The 18,081-nt window shown below is 44.5% G+C and overlaps 1 protein-coding gene and 1 long non-coding RNA gene across 7 annotated transcripts in view; one reads left to right on the top strand and one right to left on the bottom strand.

The window, feature by feature from the left end:
• LOC309713627 overlaps nt 1–7,722 on the top strand; it is a 102,924-nt gene extending 95,202 nt beyond the window's left edge. The window contains exon 2 of the long non-coding RNA XR_014278626.1: nt 7,646–7,722. This is a non-coding gene — a long non-coding RNA (uncharacterized lncRNA). The remainder of the gene's footprint in view (nt 1–7,645) is intronic.
• Nucleotides 1–18,081, bottom strand: part of rbfox3a (RNA binding fox-1 homolog 3a) — a 184,315-nt gene that overhangs the window by 153,467 nt on the left and 12,767 nt on the right. The gene's annotated exons all lie outside the window — the stretch shown is intronic.

Raw genomic sequence — 18,081 nt, 5'->3', positions numbered from 1 at the left:
CGCACATGAAGGTCAGTCAGCTGATGTTCGCGCTCGTTTCTGAACACACATCGTCGATTTTTCAGTTTTAACTGATTGTGTACATAATGTGTCAACGACACACCTGAGAAAAGTGTGACTGCTTTTTTTACAGCAGCCTCACAGTCACATGTGTTTTTCATCTTAAAATTTAACAACTTTTCTGATGACTTAGGTAGCAACAGCAGCAGCTTCTGTCCACAGTGATTAAAACGAATACCCAGACTCAAGGTCTGTGAGCCCAATAAATATATTGTTTTTTTAATCAAACTGAATCATGTTGAAAAGATAAATATATGTTTTCTTGATTTACAAAAGAAGCAGTCTAATGTACTCTATTCATTTTCTCACAAGGCTGAAAAATAGCTTTGTGATACAAAGAGGTTCAGTGCCCATTCTTAAAAATGAAATTAGGACAACATCTAAAAATAGGCTGCACACAAACTGTGAAATTCCTCTTTGAAGGTTGGATTTGACAGCTAAGTCAGTTACTTGTCTTCATGTTTGATGTTCTGTGTTCCTGGTGTTTGTAGGTTTGTGCTGAGTTTCACCGAGTCACAAACATGCGCTGGACACAGACACACACCACGACCCGACACAGACAGAAGGCAGCGGTAAGACATCAGAGGCAGTCCAGAATATCCTGAATGTTTGTGATCATCAGGTGAATAAAGATAAAGATACATTTGTTACCACTAAGTTTCACTGATCACTCACGTTTCTTTGTTTAAGACTTGTGTCTTTAATGCTGAGAACATCGGTTTCTATCCAGATCAAAGCTTTGATCCAAACCACAGTGTTGTAAATAACTTGAGCTGATTTTTGTCACGTGACTAAGAAACAGGCTCTTTTGTATGGGAGTGACAGAAAGGTCATGATGACACCTGTAAACTTGATACACTGAATCAACTCTTCTTCTTTTCTCTTCCCTTTTAGGAAAAAATGCATCCGACCCTACTGACCATCGAGTAAATACTTTGTTGCTGAATATTTTGCTACACTGTCAAATTACCTCAAGGCCATGTTACTTATTGATACTGTGTCTATTCCAAGTGGGATGAGACAAACATGACTGACACTCCAGTTCAGCGGTCCCCAACCTTTTTTGTACCACGGACCGGTTTATGCCCGACAATATTTTCACAGACCGGCCTTTAAGGTGTCGCGGATAAATACAACAAAATAAAGTACCGGTACCAAAAAAAAAGAAGATTTATTCATAACACACGTGAAAAGACCCAGGAAAACCGAGTTAACGATAAAAACGATAACAAAATAACGCTGAAAACCAATAAAAACCCTGAAAATCATACATTTCACACCTGAGCCTCAACTCTCACGGCCCGGTACCAAACGACTCACGGACCGGTACCGGTCCGAGGCCCGGGGGTTGGGGACCGCTGCTCCAGTTGCCCTTCTCCCAGTGGTTACTGGCAGACCTGTCCAGACCAGTCCTGCGCATGGCTGTTGTGGTGGAAGGTGACTTGGTGATATTCCCAGATTTGCTGATGCATTTGCATAATTGTTTGCTCTGCATTTAAAGCACCCCAGGAAACTAATTCACACATTTACCTTTGTCCAAAAAGCTACTGTGAAAGTTAGATAATGTAAGTGTATGTTTGGTACTACATGTCCACAGACACACTCTGTGATGCTTTGGACCACAGCAGTTTACCTCAATTTCTTATCTTGCAAGTTTTGGTTATTTGAAAGCTAATAAATACCATTTTGTTTTAAAAGAAAATTATTTGTTTCTTTTTTTTCATATTTGAGTTTCATTTGCATTTTGTGGAAGATGCCTTTAGGACTGATATTCTTGTTTGTTTTATCTATTTTTGAAGATATAAGGTAGATGTCTCAATGCGTGCTCAATCATCCAGGTAAGTAAATCCCAAAAGGTTGATGTTCTTCCCTTTGCCCGTAGCAGGCTCGCTTCCTGGTGCTCTTGTCCATGTTAGTGGTTTTACAAAGATATTTATGTGATGCTTCTTACATGTCCATAAATATTTTAATGAACAAAGTTGAATAAAATAAGTGCAGTATAAGTAGTCTACACTTAGATACTTAAGTAAAGAAATATCTTGTAAGTGATCTATAATCACATTGATTGAGTTGAGATTGTAATTACATTTAATTAATTGTAATTACATTCTGCTGCATCAAAATGTTAAATTATAAAGAACATATAGTCATTAAAAATAATATATTAATAAAATTAATATAAAATACATTTTAATTCCCAATAAAGCCATGGCCCCATCTGTGTTGCGAGTTTCACACAACTTTTCCATTTGGTTGACCATGTGGGGAGTTTCAGCTAAGTTAATGAGTTTATGAGGGACAACGGGAAGCTCTGCTAAGGTTAACTACCCTATAGCCTACATCTTGCTGTCTGCAAAAGACAGAGTAATTTAAACGTACATATAACTCCCACAAGTGCATACAATTCGACACAACTACACAAGCATTGTTTTATCCCTTTTAACCGAACTTTAACGTTACTCTGTCAGCAGCCTATTATCAAAATCCAGTCCCCAACCTTTTTTGCGCCATGATCCAATTTATATCCGACAATATTTTTACGGACCGGCCTTTAAGGTGTTGCGGATAAATACAACAAAATAAAACCAGTACTGGTACCAAATAAAATGTATTCATAACACACGGGAAAAGACACAGGGAAACTGAGGTAACGATAAAAAACAATACATATTAACGATAAAAAACAATTCTGCTGCCCTCAGGTGAATGTAACCCTAACCCTATTCACCCTATGCAGAGAGCTTAACATAAGAGGAGATGGTTCCAGGAACGACAGGACACCACGCTTTGTCTTTGTGTCTTTAACTGAAGACCTTTTTTTCTCTTTAATTTGTAAGACTGTAAACATACAGTAAAAGTACATACTATAATATTGGCCATATTATATTTACATTACCACGGTGGGATGACTTTAGTCTCATGAACAACATTAACTAATTGTTATTTACTAGCTAATCTTAAATGACTGTTCAGCACAGAAATGAAGCCCAACAATCATGTTTTACAGTCCTGTGGTCTCAGCCTCAGATACTCAATCAAAGTGATGTCATGACAAAAATGAATGACCAACAAAACATTTTTCTCCTTCATTTCTGTCAAACAAAGTTGTATGACACGTTTCCAGCGGTTAGTATCATGGTTGCTAGGCAACCTGAACAGCGCGACGAAGCGTATACCGTCCCATTTCACAAGCCTCTCACTTCCGCACTTCTTGTACTTATAGTACACACCGTACGTAGTATGCGTAGTGCGCGTACTTCAAGCGTGCAGACCCTAAATTGGGACACAGCCCCTGAATTGGATAGGCTGTATCCCAATTCAGGGTCTGCAGCTTTAAAGTACGCAGCCTCATGAACTCTGTGCCAAACACTGAGCTTCAGTAAAGATTCAAGTTGCAGCTATTTATATGTCCTATCACCTTAAATCTTCACTCAAAGACACTCAAGTATCTTTGACAGTGTATCTATAGATGTATTATATATAAGAGACAAATGTTGTTCCTTCATTATGTTGTCATTACTAAATTTGGCTCAATGCTTACATATATGTGTAAAAAGAAAATGTACGAGCTGTGATTACTGTTTCTGATAGAATGAAGAGTAGACTGATATATGAAATATTCCTTTATTGGGTAAGAAAATCAGACCATGTCATAACTGCTGTAAGTCACACAGAATAGACATCAGAGCCTTAAACAGGCTGACGTCTGCTAAATGGGTCAAACTGGGCAGGAAGTCTACAAACACATAACATCCTTATAGAATATGATGTAACACTATAGATCAACTTAGCTCAGAATATATAAAGCATATAAACAGTTACAGCAATATGATGCAACACACACAGCAGCTACTGATCCAAAATACTCAAAGCTTCATAGAACTGAAACAAACGTTTATTTTAGCTCCATTCTGCTGCTGATACAGACTTTAGGTTTCTGAACATTAAACTTGTTGCTGCCTTTCATAGTGTGTAACTTGAAGGCCCTGAGTACTTTCTCCCACACTGAAAACACTGGGATGATCAAATTATTTGAACATTACCTAATAAGACTGATTCAGCACAGACAGTTATGTTAAACTTTCCTAGCAGTCCTTCACAAACAGGGAACAGTCTGTCTATTCTCTCCATCTGTCAGCTGCTGCTGGCTCTTCCTTCCTCCTCCTCTTCCTCACACACTGCTGAGTTTGTCCTGGTGGCTCATCAGGGGTGCAAAGCCTCACAGATGATGTGCAGCAGTGGGTCCCTCAGTCTGTCCTCACTCTGGACACTTGCAGTTGTCACACATGGAAATCAAATGTGTGATAAGCTACAGGATTCTAACACAAGTGTAACTTATAAACACATGTTCATACTTTTATTCCACAATCAGAGCGAAAGAAACAGAGAGAGAGTGCAGGACAGACAGACAGGTGACAGTCTCAGGTGTACACACTGCTACACAACAGCACAGAGAAGCAGGATTTAGTGTTTGTGTTATTACGAGTGTAAACAAGAAGAGTCCCAGATGGTGCAGTGGACACGTGTGACTGCTGTGATTAAAGCATCTTTCTTTCAGCTTAACGAGTGAACCGTCAGCTCGTTCAAACACACATTAAAGTCCGTTTGGCTCGACACCACCGAACAGAGGCAGCAATATAACATAGCTAACATTAACAGTGCAGTGGCTCCTGCTTGTGCTGTGATATTCAGGACTGCAAACCGAGCAGCATCACTGACTTTCAGCCTGTTGTGTTTGTGGATATATGACTGACTTTAATTATCCATGAAATCATCAGATTCTCTGTAAGATTATGGTCGACTATCCAACGGCGTATAAAGTAAAGGCTTTAAAACAAAGAAAGTACAAACATCGCTAATGTCACATAACTTTGCCGGCATTTGGCCAACAGCAATGTTTTAATGTTCCTCATTATTAAACATTTGCACATAAATAAGTGACATAATATTCAGAACTTACTTTTGAAAGTTTACTCTTTGGCCGCTCCACTTCTTTGAAGTGTCTCCCAGTCCCAGTGCACTTGTTAGCATGTTTTGGGTCGTGCAACTGGTCTGTCCGGTTATTGTCTCCCCAGAAACATTTCCGTTGTCTTTTTTCCTATTTCCGTTGTGTTGTGTGTGCTTTTGCAGCGTTTTTCTTTTTGGAGCATTTTTCTTTTTGCAAGTGTTTTTCTTTTTGCAGCATTTTTCTTTTTGCAAGTGTTTTCTGAAGTTGCAGTCCGTTTGGCCTCTCAGGGCCACCGTAGATTATGGCTCAACAAACTCCCCAATGATGTAAACTGGGCTTAAAGTTGTGCAGCTTGTTTTCTCCTCCAGGCATTTTCTCACACTGCCTGTGTGAACTTTTCCTGCTGCTTACAACACATCACGAAAGGGGGCAAAATAACTAAAGAAGAAGCCACAAAACTCAGGGGATAATAATGCCCTCTAGTGGGAAAAATGAGAAATGCACCAGCCAAAGAAACCCAATGAAGCAACAACAAAGGGGCAGAATACCAATAAAAACCCTGAAACGACTTATGGACCACTACCGGTCCATGGCCCGGGGGTTGGGGACCGCTGGTCTTAATTACCGAGCTAACAGAGCTACGTAAACAGAGCGATTATGAGAGCACCCGACTGCAGATGTCAATAATGCAGTGTAATTGATTAATCTCCCGATCTTTGCAAAAGTTATAAACTGCCTGTACCCAGTTAAGGTACAAAAAATAGTGATGCAGTTCAGCCTTTTATTGCTCAGCCGAGCCTCTCTGTTGCTGTTTGGAGCAGTCTGTGTTACTCACTCATCCGGTCATAAGGAAACTCAGCTTTTTGATAAAAAGTTTTTCTTGTTCTCGAATACAAATATTTTTTAAAGTATTTGTTCAAAATAAGCATTCGTAAAAAACACTATTCGTGCCTATCCGAATACCATATTCAGGTTCGGCTCCAGCCCTAATATAAATATATTCTTGCCTTGAGTAATTACAAGTGTTATAACCAATCGATACAAGGTAGATGAAAAAGATTTCAAGTTGAGCTTTAGCAGTTTAGCTTTTCAGTCACAGTATTTTTTACGATTTATCATTACAATTATATAAATAAATATGTATATATCTAAAACTGTGAATTTTGTGTATCGTTGCACCCCTAACACACACACACACACACACACACACACACACACATATATATATATATATATATATATATATGTATATATACAGTGGGGCAAAAAAGTATTTAGTCAGCCACCGATTGTGCAAGTTCCCCCACCTAAAATGATGACAGAGGTCAGTAATTTGCACCAGAGGTACACTTCAACTGTGAGAGACAGAATGTGAAAAAAAAATCCATGAATCCACATGGTAGGATTTGTAAAGAATTTATTCGTAAATCAGGGTGGAAAATAAGTATTTGGTCACCTCAAACAAGGAAAATCTCTGGCTCTCACAGACCTGTAACGTCTTCTGTAAGAAGCTTTTCTGTCCCCCACTCGTTACCTGTATGAATGGCACCTGTTTGAACTCATCATCTGTATAAAAGACACCTGTCCACAGCCTCAAACAGTCAGACTCCAAACTCCGCCATGGCCAAGACCAAAGAGCTTTCGAAGGACACCAGGAAAAGTATTGTAGACCTGCACCAGACTGGGAAGAGTGAATCTACAATAGGCAAGCAGCTTGGTGTGAAAAAATCAACTGTGGGAGCAATCATCAGAAAATGGAAGACATACAAGACCACTGATAATCTCCCTCGATCTGGGGCTCCACGCAAGATCTCATCCCGTGGGGTCAAAATGATCATGAGAACGGTGAGCAAAGATCCCAGAACCACACGGGGGGACCTGGTGAATGACCTGCAGAGAGCTGGGACCAAAGTAACAAAGGTCACCATCAGTAACACACTACAACGGCAGGGAATCAAATCCCGCAGTGCCAGACGTGTTCCGCTGCTGAAGCCAGTGCATGTCCAGGCCCGTCTGAAGTTTGCCAGAGAGCACATGGATGATACAGCAGAGGATTGGGAGAATGTCATGTGGTCAGATGAAACCAAAGTAGAACTTTTTGGTATAAACTCAACTCGTCGTGTTTGGAGGAAGAAGAATACTGAGTTGCATCCCAAGAACACCATACCTACTGTGAAGCATGGGGGTGGAAACATCATGCTATGGGGCTGTTTTTCTGCCAAGGGGACAGGACGACTGATCCGTGTTAAGGACAGAATGAATGGGGCCATGTATCGTGAGATTTTGAGCCAAAACCTCCTTCCATCAGTGAGAACTTTGAAGATGAAATGAGGCTGGGTCTTCCAACATGACAATGATCCAAAACACACCGCCCGGGCAACAAAGGAGTGGCTCCGTAAGAAGCATTTGAAAGTCCTGGAGTGGCCTAGCCAGTCTCCAGACCTCAACCCCATAGAAAATCTGTGGCGGGAGTTGAAAGTCCGTGTTGCTCGGCGACAGCCCCAAAACATCACTGCTCTCGAGAAGATCTGCATGGAGGAATGGGCCAAAATACCAGCTACTGTGTGTGCAAACCTGGTAAAGACCTATAGTAAACGTTTGACCTCTGTTATTGCCAACAAAGGTTATGTTACAAAGTATTGAGTTGTATTTTTGTTACTGACCAAATACTTATTTTCCACCCTGATTTACGAATAAATTCTTTACAAATCCTACCATGTGGATTCATGGATTTTTTTTTCACATTCTGTCTCTCACAGTTGAAGTGTACCTCTGGTGCAAATTACTGACCTCTGTCATCATTTGAAGTGGGGGAACTTGCACAATCGGTGGCTGACTAAATACTTTTTGGCCCCACTATATATATATATATTAGGGGTGCAACGATACACAAAATTCACGGTTCGGTTCGGTTCGATACTTTGGTGTCACGGTTCGATATTTTTTCGATACAAAAAAAAAATGTTCATGCCTTTTTAATTTGTCATTTATTAAAATTATAAATATATATTTTAACACAAAAGTACAGTTTTTAAATTTAACCCTAACCCTTGTGCGTGTTGTTTTTTAGCTCGCCATATTGCAGCCACAGAAATTCTTTTGTCCATGAAACCATAAAGCTGCACTTTCTTTTTGCCTTATAGTCTGATTTGTCATAACTTCTCCGTTTTGTGGTAAGCTTTTCTTTGGCTGTCACTTCTTCACCCTGACCTGTCTTATTTGGCTCAGCAGAACTAAAATATATATCTGTCTGTGAAGGTTCTCAATCATCCAGGTCATCGTAGTGAAATATATATCCTGCCGCACTCACATAAGCTCAGCGATTCTCTGCGCGATCAACCTCTCACATGTTTAAGCTGCGGGAGATTTCACTTGTCATGTTTGCATAGTAAGCTAACAATTAATAAGACGATGTCAGAGGAATTGGTGCACAAATTATCATCACTCACAGATCAGTGCTGTCGCTCTCTATACACAGTTCGCGCGATTGCAAAGTGAAAGCAAAAAAACAAGCGCAAATTCAAACACGATTTCAATATGTCACATATTGACAGTGGCTCACCCAATGACATAATTACCCAGCTACATTTCTGAAAGAATGCAAAAGCATTGACATATATTTTTCCTTCCTACAATAGCCCGACAGGCAGGGGAGAGATAGCCCCGGGACGTCGGGCTAGCGATATTGTGAGCCCTGTATCTGATTGAGGAATCACTCATCTTTGGAAAAGAGAGTTTATTACAGAGAAATGTCTCTTTCCAAAATAAAAGCTATACTATCCGCTTCTTCTGGGCTATATTCTCAGCAGCATATTAAACATATCAGGTCTCCATAAGGAGAATCCTGTGCCAACAGCTGTCTAAATGACTCGGCTAAAGTTTGTAGCATGCATGCTTGTTGTTTTTGTCTTTGCACTAGGATGATGTCGGTGTAAATGTGCAGTCATATTCGTTGTGTTCCCACTAGTGCTTTCAGGTTAATCTCGTTGAAATAACCTTAACGCCACAACACGGCAAATCTCCGTTAACGAGCTACCCTATACAGAGGGGCTAGACGGCCAACACGTTAACGAGCTAACTGCGCTAACACACTAGCTCCCACCCATGTAATTGAGCATTGCATGGCACATCCAACATACTGTTTTACTTTAGTCCATGACTCGCTTACCTTCAGGGTCATACGTCACATGAAAACCAAAATAATTCCAAACGCCAGATCTGAATGAGGGTGGGGAGGTCCACTTCTGTCTCGCTAGCTTGCCCTGCGCTCTTCCTTCTGACCATCCTGTCTGTGTTGAGTGCTCAGTGAATCTGCGTTCGACTACTCCGCCTAGGCTGCACTCTCGAGCCTAGGCGGAGTAGTCAAATGCAGATTCACTGAGCGCTCAACACAGACAGCATCGTCAGAAGGAAAGTTGATAAAATAAATTACAAATTTTGTATTGTTCTTTTTTTTTTCTCCCCTTTGGTTTTCTTTCTTTCTCTCCCCCTCTTTCTTTCATTCTTTCCCCCTGTCCTATCCCACAGTCATGTCTGTCCCGTTTGCAACTGAAAATAAAATAAATTCATAATTATAATAAAGGTCAATCAAATGGACCAATATGATGATCCACTTAAAATAAATCCTCTTGGCATCTTTCTTGGCCTCAAGACAACAATTCTGATGGCTATAGATCCAAACGGGACACAAAAACAAAAAAAAAAAAAAAAAAAAAATTGAAAAAAAAAAAATTGAAAAAAATTGTATTGCTCGATACATATGCGTACCGAACCGAAAGCACTGTATCGAACGGTTCAATATCGATACGAATATCGTTGCACCCCTAATATATATATATATATTAGGAAAATAACATATCATTGTTTTATACCCAGATTTGGGCTGGAACTTAAATTTATGGAGAGCATTAAAATTACATTTTGAGCTTCCCCACAGTGATGTATTAACCATTACAGATACATAATAATACCATCACTAAAAATTGAAGGCAGCTGTGGAATACACCTTCCACAGGGTGGTGAAAACAAACTGCAAGCACTGCAACTACAAATGATAAAAACAGTGCATGCCTTGTCAAATCTAAAAAGTGATGATGTCCCCCCTTCTCTCTGACGGCACTGTCATAAGGTTCCTCACGTTTGCCACCATCCTTTATATTACTGCCATCTTGTGGTCACAGTCAGCTATTGTCGCTGGAACTTGTTTCATGCTCATAAGAAACTGTAGCTCTCTCTGTTATACAGGCTTCAGCTGGGCGAGCTGAGAGGCCAGCAGCTCACATGATCTGTGCTTTGTGTGAAAACACAGCTCGTGTTGGCAAGTAAATTAACTTCAGTGATTTGTCATCATAACAGATCAGTTTCCTTTGGTTAACTTTGACCAACATGTGTGATGTAGAGACAATGGAGGAGACGGCAGCTCTGACCACGTCTGATCTAATCAAACAGGTGACCAGGTGGGATCAGGTGCAGAGATTCCCAAATTTGCTGGAATATCATTGTAACCAGCTGTTTTTGCCAACACTAAAGCTTAATTTAAAATCAATATTTTAATCCCACCTGTAAATATTGACAGTTAACCATCAGTCACACTCATGAACAACTCTTTAGCTTTCTTTTTTTTGCTTTGTTTGTTAGAAACACGCAGATGGTGGACATCAAGCAGAATATAAAGTATTTAAAATGAGCTCGGTCTTTAAGATATGCAGCAGTAAAATGAATCCATTTAACACTCGTGAGGAACATTTTTCTGCAGAGTATTTATATATTTTTACTTTTAATAACTATACAATTTTCCAAAAATATTGTTTTATGTTCAATGAATGTTTTATGTTAACAAATTCTTGTCACTGTAGGTTTATAAAAAAACCCCTGATGATTAATAAATAATATGTAAATGTTTTTTGTAATTACAGTAAATTTTGATTTAAATAGAAATCACTGGATTTTACAAGTCTTCAGCCAAGACGGAGAGCAGAGAGGTGAAGATGTCCATGCAGATTTCACAAAGCTGCATAAATAATTACATTTTAACCTGATCGGTTTATATTGTCTCATTGTTAAATAGTGAAAGAAGCTGTGTTTGCATATTTGCAAGTTTCAGATCATCAAACTCATTTTAATTTCTTCTAAAATCCAGAAAGTCCACGTGCTGAGGCTCAGGCACACTTAGCTTGATCAGGAAAATGATCCAGAATACACCAGCACGTCCACCAGAACAACAAATAAAAGTTCAGGGTGGTCTGATCATAGTCCTGTCTCAAAAACAACTTAAAAACTGCAAAAAACAATTTACTGTTTGATGACCTTACACATGCAAGACATTGACCAGAAGAAGAAGAAGGTGATGCATGTTCTTATTCAACACTGTCTGAATACATGAAGGAAAATAAAATGAAAGTGAAGCGTGAAAGAAAGAAGCACGTCCCTGCTGTCCACTGTTCGTGTTTTATAAATTGGGACATTCGTGAGACAAGCTAATAAGAGAATAGAACAGACTGGCTGACCCAGAGGTGTGTGTGTGTGTGTGTGTGTGTGCGTGTGCTTAACAACATTACATCCCATGTATCCACTGAATTCATGGGATGTAAAACATGCTCAGAGCAGCTGGACTTATCCAGGCTCAGGGAGGATGTTACAGGTGGAGAAGGTGGAGCAGAGAAACCACATCAGCACATACTGTGGAAACTTTCACTCGAACATGAGCCACTAACTTGCTCATGTTTTGAATATGATCAGTTTCTTTACACTTTCTATAAAAATGTCAAAGGAACAATCTATTTCTGAACACAGTAATTAATATTATTTAAAATGAGGGAATGAAAGCCTGAAGTTCAAAAGTAATACAGCAGTGATTTAAGTCATGAAGGAGCAGGTCACTGATGTTTGGAGACTGTGTGGTAACATCCAGCCTGACCCTGCTGCACAGGCCGGCTCTGACTTTAACAAGCATGTTCTCACTTTTTACCCTTCATTCTAATTTGTGTTGTACAGTTATTTCATTTTTAACCTTAATTTATATTTTATTCCTTCCTAGTTAAATTTACCCTTTTTAATTTTTCATATTTATTTCCTATCTTATTCATAGCCTTTCCTTTTTTGTTTTCTTTAGGTCACGAGCAGTTGTCCAAGCATTTCACTACATATCGTACTGTGTATGACTGTGTACGTGACAAATAAAATTTGAATTTGAATTTGAAACTTTAAGGAAAACTTTGTCCTGCTCTGATTTCTCGTTTGGCTCTCGGCGAAGGCGGTCGCACTTTTCTCCTCTCCTCCTCTCCCTTAGCTTCCCTGCTTAGCCTCTTGTGTCCTTGTCTAGTCTCGTGTTTTTTTGTGTTACTTTTCCCTGGAACAGTCTCTCACAGTCTGTTCTCTAAAACCTAAAAGAGAATTATGGATTTGATCAACGGGTCAATGCTATTGACACCCTTTTCTCAACGAGAAGTCTGGGCTCGGGTGAGCCTGAGTGTCCGGGTGGTACTTTCCCTGCCGGATACACGATGGACGGGTGGCAGAAATGGAGGGTCGTGTGCCTGGCGGACTGTCGATTGAGGACGCTGAAGATATCTACCTGTTCGGAACCATGATAACAGGGTTCTTGCTGATTGGAGCTGGCTTGGCCCTGGCTTATCGGAGAATTAAGAAAGCGGAATCGGCTGTTCAAAACCCCACAAGGCTGCCCGCTGGGATTCAAACGATGGGACAAGGTGTGACTTCTCAGAAAGGGCACATTGAGTGCAGCATGGATAAGATCTTGGAGAAGCTTACGGCTGCCGTGAATACTCAGAATAACATCTCTGAGCGCAAGTTTGATAACATCATGGAGAAGCTCACGGCTCACCAACGGGAGATTGAGAGACCAGTGTTGGACTGTTAGAACAGCTTTGAAATTCTCATGAGCTGTTTGCACTAAAGAAAAACCACCATCATAATGCGGCTATCCCTTCGGCCCCAGCTGTGGGCTCAAGGCTGGCGCCGAACAACAACACCCTGATAACGACTGTTTTTAGACTGTTCCTCCCACTCCATGCAAGGCCACCTGGGTTGGCTGGAAGACTGTTAGTGTCATGGTCCTGGGCCATGTTGGCCCAGTGTTCTTAGTTTTCTTGTATGTTTGTATTTTGTTCCTTATTTAGGCCATGTTTTCTGAGTTGCCCTGTTGTGTTGTTCCCTAAGTGTTTTCCCTTCATGGCTTTTACCCCCTGTGTGCCCCTCTGTGTATCTGTGAGCCCTCGTCTCTCCTTATGTTTTATTCCATCTTTCCCCTGCCCATTATGTCCAAGTTCTCCCCGTGCTCTCTCTCCCCCCCCTGTGTGCCCTGTGTATTTATGAGCCCTCGTCTCCCTTTGTGGTTGTTTCATGTTTCCCCAGCCCGTTATGTCTGTGTTTTCCCCGTGCTCTCTCTCCTCCTGTCTGAACCTCTGTGCACTTCCTGTTTACTTTGTGACTCTCACGCCCGTACATGTCATGTTCAGTTCACCCCGCCCTGTCTCGTTATGATTATCAGTGTCACCTGTGTTCCCCGTGTGTTCCCACTTTCCTCGTTAACCCTCTGTGTATTTCTGTCTGCGTCTCCCTCTGTTCGGCGTGACGTCGTCCCTCATGCTGTGTGTGGATCTCCCTGTGTCTCCCTGTGAGTTCTTAGTTTATGGTTTCCCAGTTTAGTCTAGTTTGTATGTTTGTTCTACCAGCAAATAAAGCTGTGTTTTGAGTTCACCTCCCCGAGTCTGTGAGTCCTGCATTTTGGGTCCAACTCCTACCTGCCGCACAGTGATTCATGACAGTACGACGTCACCACAACATGGACCCAGCAGACTTACCCAGGGAGAGCGATCTGACACGTGTCCAACGCCTAGTCGAGTGGATAACCCACACTTCCAATACAAGGGCAAAGATTGTGGGGATAAATGCTATCGAAGCAATCCTCAAAGGAAATTCTCATCTCCGCCAGGTCAGAGGATGTTTGGACTTATTGGCCAATTTGAATGAAGCCCGGGAGGCGGCGCGAACTTGGGAAATATCAGACTTGGCCCAGCAGCAACAGACAACAGCCACCCTGGAGCAGCCGCATCAGTTTCACCGGCCGGATGTGGTTTTGCCCGGCCCTTTGGAGCCATCTGCGGGGAAGAAGCGTCGATCACGCCGCGGGCGCGCCACCCCACAGCCGGACGTTCGGACTTTTACATCGCCGGCTGTGGTGAATAAGGACTCTTTTTCTGTGTCGAACCGTGGGACTATTCGTTCAGGGGTTGTGTTTTGTGCTACGGATGGTTATGTGAACAGTTTATTAGCTGCCCAGCCTCCTGAAGCTCTCTTAGCTGCCCAGCCTCCTGAAGCTCTCTTAGCTGCCCAGCCTCCTGAAGCTTTCTTAGCTGCCCAGCCTCCTGAAGCTCTCTTAGCTGTCCAGCCTCCTGAAGCTCTCTTAGCTGCCCAGCTACAAGCTGCGTCTCCTGTGTCCCCGCTAGCACAGCCATTAACTCCACCACACGCTCCATTTTCACCTCTACCATCGCTTCAGTCATCGGTTCGGTCTGCCACTCAGTCGCCCTTAGTTCCGTCATCCACACTACCACCTGTTTCCCTTCCACCACCACCATCACTACACCCAGCCATTCAGGCTGCTACTCAGTCAGACATTCAACCCATAGCCCTGCCGTTAATATGCTCTGTAGCTGAGCCACTAGCCGCCCGACCTGCAGCCACTTCAGCCACTCCTCCACCCGTCACACCTCCACTACAACCATCACTGCAGTCCCCAGTGCAGTCTCCAGTGTCCCCAGTGCAGTCTCCAGTGTCCCCAGTGCAGTCTCCAGTGTCCCCAGTGCAGCCTCCTGCAGCCCTGCTTTCCCCAGTGCAGTCTCCAGTGTCCCCAGTGCAGCCTCCTTTAGCACAGTCACCCACTCAACCACCAGCACCACAACCGTCACTACCTCTAGTTCATTCCCCTGTGAAGTCGTTAACTCCACCACCTACTCCACTCTCACCACCACCGTTACTACAGACATCAGTTCAGTCCCCTGTGCAGTCATTTACTTCTCCACCGTTAGCAGCTCAGGTCCCCGTGTGTCCAGCAGCTCAGGTCCCCGTGTGTCCAGCAGCTCAGGTCCCCGTGTGTCCAGCAGCTCAGGTCCCCGTGTGTCCAGCAGCTCAGCTCGCACCTGAACCTTTGGCCCAGTTCCCCGTAGCAGTGCAGTTTTCTAGCCAGCTTAACGTTGAGCCCGGGGTCCCAATTCTCTCTGGCTCTACATCGGCTCCTGCTGGAAGCTTGGATGAGCTCATCCAGCACTCCGCGGCTCCCGTGTCGCCATTTACCTCGTCCGCTGGGGGTTCCAGTGAGCCCAGCCAGCGCCTCCTGTCTCCGCTGGAGGGTCCGAGGGGCCCGTTCAGCCACCTGTCTCCGCTGGAGGGTCCGAGGGGCCCGTTCAGCCTCCTGTCTCCGCTGGAGGGTCCGAGGGGCCCGTCCAGCCTCACGCCTCGTCAGCTGGAGGGTCCGAGGGGCCCGTTCAGCCTCCTGTCTCCGCTGGAGGGTCCGAGGGGCCCGTTCAGCCTCCTGTCTCAGCTGGAGGGCCCGAGGAGCCTGTCCAGCCGCCACCTGCGACCGCCTCGTCGTCGCCTGGTCCGGCTGCATCCGCCTGTGCTTCTGCTACGCCTGGTCCAGCCTCTGCCTGTGCTTCTGTTACGCCTGGGCCAGCCTCTGCCTGTGCTTCTGCTACGCCTGGGCCAGCCTCTGCCTGTGCTTCTGCTACGCCTGGTCCGGTCTCAGCCTCTGCTTCTGCTACGCCTGGTCCGGTCTCAGCCTCTGCTTCTGGCCCAGCTTCGGCTTCAGCCTGTGCTCCCCCTGGTCCAGCCTCAGCCTCTGCAGCTCCGCCTGGTCCAGCCTCAGCCTCTGCAGTTCCGCCTGGTCCGGCCTCAGCCTCTGCAGCTCCGCCTGGTCCGGCCTCAGCCTCTGCAGCTCCGCCTGGTCCGGCCTCAGCCTCTGCAACCTCGTCTGGTCCGGCCCCCGCATCGCCACCGTCTGGTCCTGCCTCGTCTGGTCCTGCCTCGTCTGGTCCTGCCTCGTCTGGTCTTGCCTCGTCTGGTCCTGCCTCGACTGGTCCTGTGCCCACCAGGCCATGGCCAGCATGCCTGAGACTGGAGGGCCGCCGCTGCCTTCCGCGCGGTCAGCCCCCTGAACTGCTCCGTCGTCTCCTTCGCCGCCGCCGCTCCCTTCCGCGCGGTCGGCCCCCTGAACTGCTCCGTCGTCGTCCCCCCCTTCGCCATCGCCGCTGCCTTCCGCACGGTCGGCCTCCGGACCAGCTCTGTCACCTGTGCCACCCACCTGGTCGGCCCCCCGACCGTGTGACCCGTGAACTCTTGTGCCTGTGGGCTCTGGGTCGGCCCCCTGAACCTTATTTGGACTATAGTCATGTGCTCCTGTGTTTTCTGTTGTTTGTTTTTGTTTCCCGTTCTGGTCCCTCCGTCCTGGTCCCCCGCCTCCCGCCCTGGGTGGGTTGTTTTCTGTTTTTGTTTTTTCGGGTTTGGGCTGTCGGGAGCCAGCCCTTGAGGGGGGGGGGGGGGGGGGGGGTACTGTCATGGTCCTGGGCCATGTTGGCCCAGTGTTCTTAGTTTTCTTGTATGTTTGTATTTTGTTCCTTATTTAGGCCATGTTTTCTGAGTTGCCCTGTTGTGTTGTTCCCTAAGTGTTTTCCCTTCATGGCTTTTACCCCCTGTGTGCCCCTCTGTGTATCTGTGAGCCCTCGTCTCTCCTTATGTTTTATTCCATCTTTCCCCTGCCCATTATGTCCAAGTTCTCCCCGTGCTCTCTCCCCCCCCCCCCCCCCCGTGTGCCCTGTGTATTTATGAGCCCTCGTCTCCCTTTGTGGTTGTTTCATGTTTCCCCAGCCCGTTATGTCTGTGTTTTCCCCGTGCTCTCTCTCCTCCTGTCTGAACCTCTGTGCACTTCCTGTTTACTTTGTGACTCTCACGCCCGTACATGTCATGTTCAGTTCACCCCGCCCTGTCTCGTTATGATTATCAGTGTCACCTGTGTTCCCCGTGTGTTCCCACTTTCCTCGTTAACCCTCTGTGTATTTCTGTCTGCGTCTCCCTCTGTTCGGCGTGACGTCGTCCCTCATGCTGTGTGTGGATCTCCCTGTGTCTCCCTGTGAGTTCTTAGTTTATGGTTTCCCAGTTTAGTCTAGTTTGTATGGTTGTTCTACCAGCAAATAAAGCTGTGTTTTGAGTTCACCTCCCCGAGTCTGTGAGTCCTGCATTTTGGGTCCAACTCCTGCCTGCCGCACAGCGATTCATGACAGTTAGACTACTTAGCCTTGCAGGGCGAAGGACACTGTCTCAGCTGAACTCTGGACACTCACACACATACACTGATAAGCACTCATACATCCCCCGTCCCCTTCCAATGCCTTCGATGCTTGTTGCCTCCTGGGAACACGAGGCGGGTCTGGGCCCGCGCTGGAGAGTCGGCGCAGTGGCAGGATGGCTGCTGTGTTGCCTGGGATTACTCCTCACCCCCTACCCAACCCTGTTGCTGGTCACGTGCTCTATAATGTTGTACTGTGGACATTTATGTGCAGAGGAGTTTTTTTGTTTCCTGTTCTCATGCTGTTTCTAAGTTTCTTTTTTTCCTCTTGTACTTTCCCATTGTAGTGTACATTTCAGTGTTTTTTCTGTAATGCAACCGTTCTCTGACTGTATCCCCATGTGATGTCTGTGTTGTGTGTGTGTAAGGTCAGGGGGCGAGTTCATTCCACTGCAGGGCAACCTGCCACTGCATGTGGCGAATAAAATTTGAACTTGAGCTTGAACTTGTAACAGACGATTTCACTGTGACAGTGGGTGTGTCGGCTCCTAAAATCTAAGAGAAAAACTATTTTGAATTTGTTGTGTTTTTTGCACAGTTAACTCAGGACTAAGCCATCTGAACAGCCCTAACCCCAGCTCACTGTTTGGTCTTTTTATTCCAGGAAATGCTCCTTATCATTCTTTAATACACTGTAAAAAAAAAAGTCAGTAAAATATACAGCAAAACACTGTCAAATTCCAACGGTAATGGAGCGTAAAACCAAAAACTT

Source organism: Aulonocara stuartgranti (genome assembly GCF_965226115.1).
Source record: "Aulonocara stuartgranti genome assembly, chromosome: 8".
In the NCBI taxonomy this organism is placed as follows: Eukaryota; Metazoa; Chordata; class Actinopteri; order Cichliformes; family Cichlidae; genus Aulonocara; species Aulonocara stuartgranti.
This window is presented reverse-complemented; position numbering and strand designations above follow the sequence as displayed.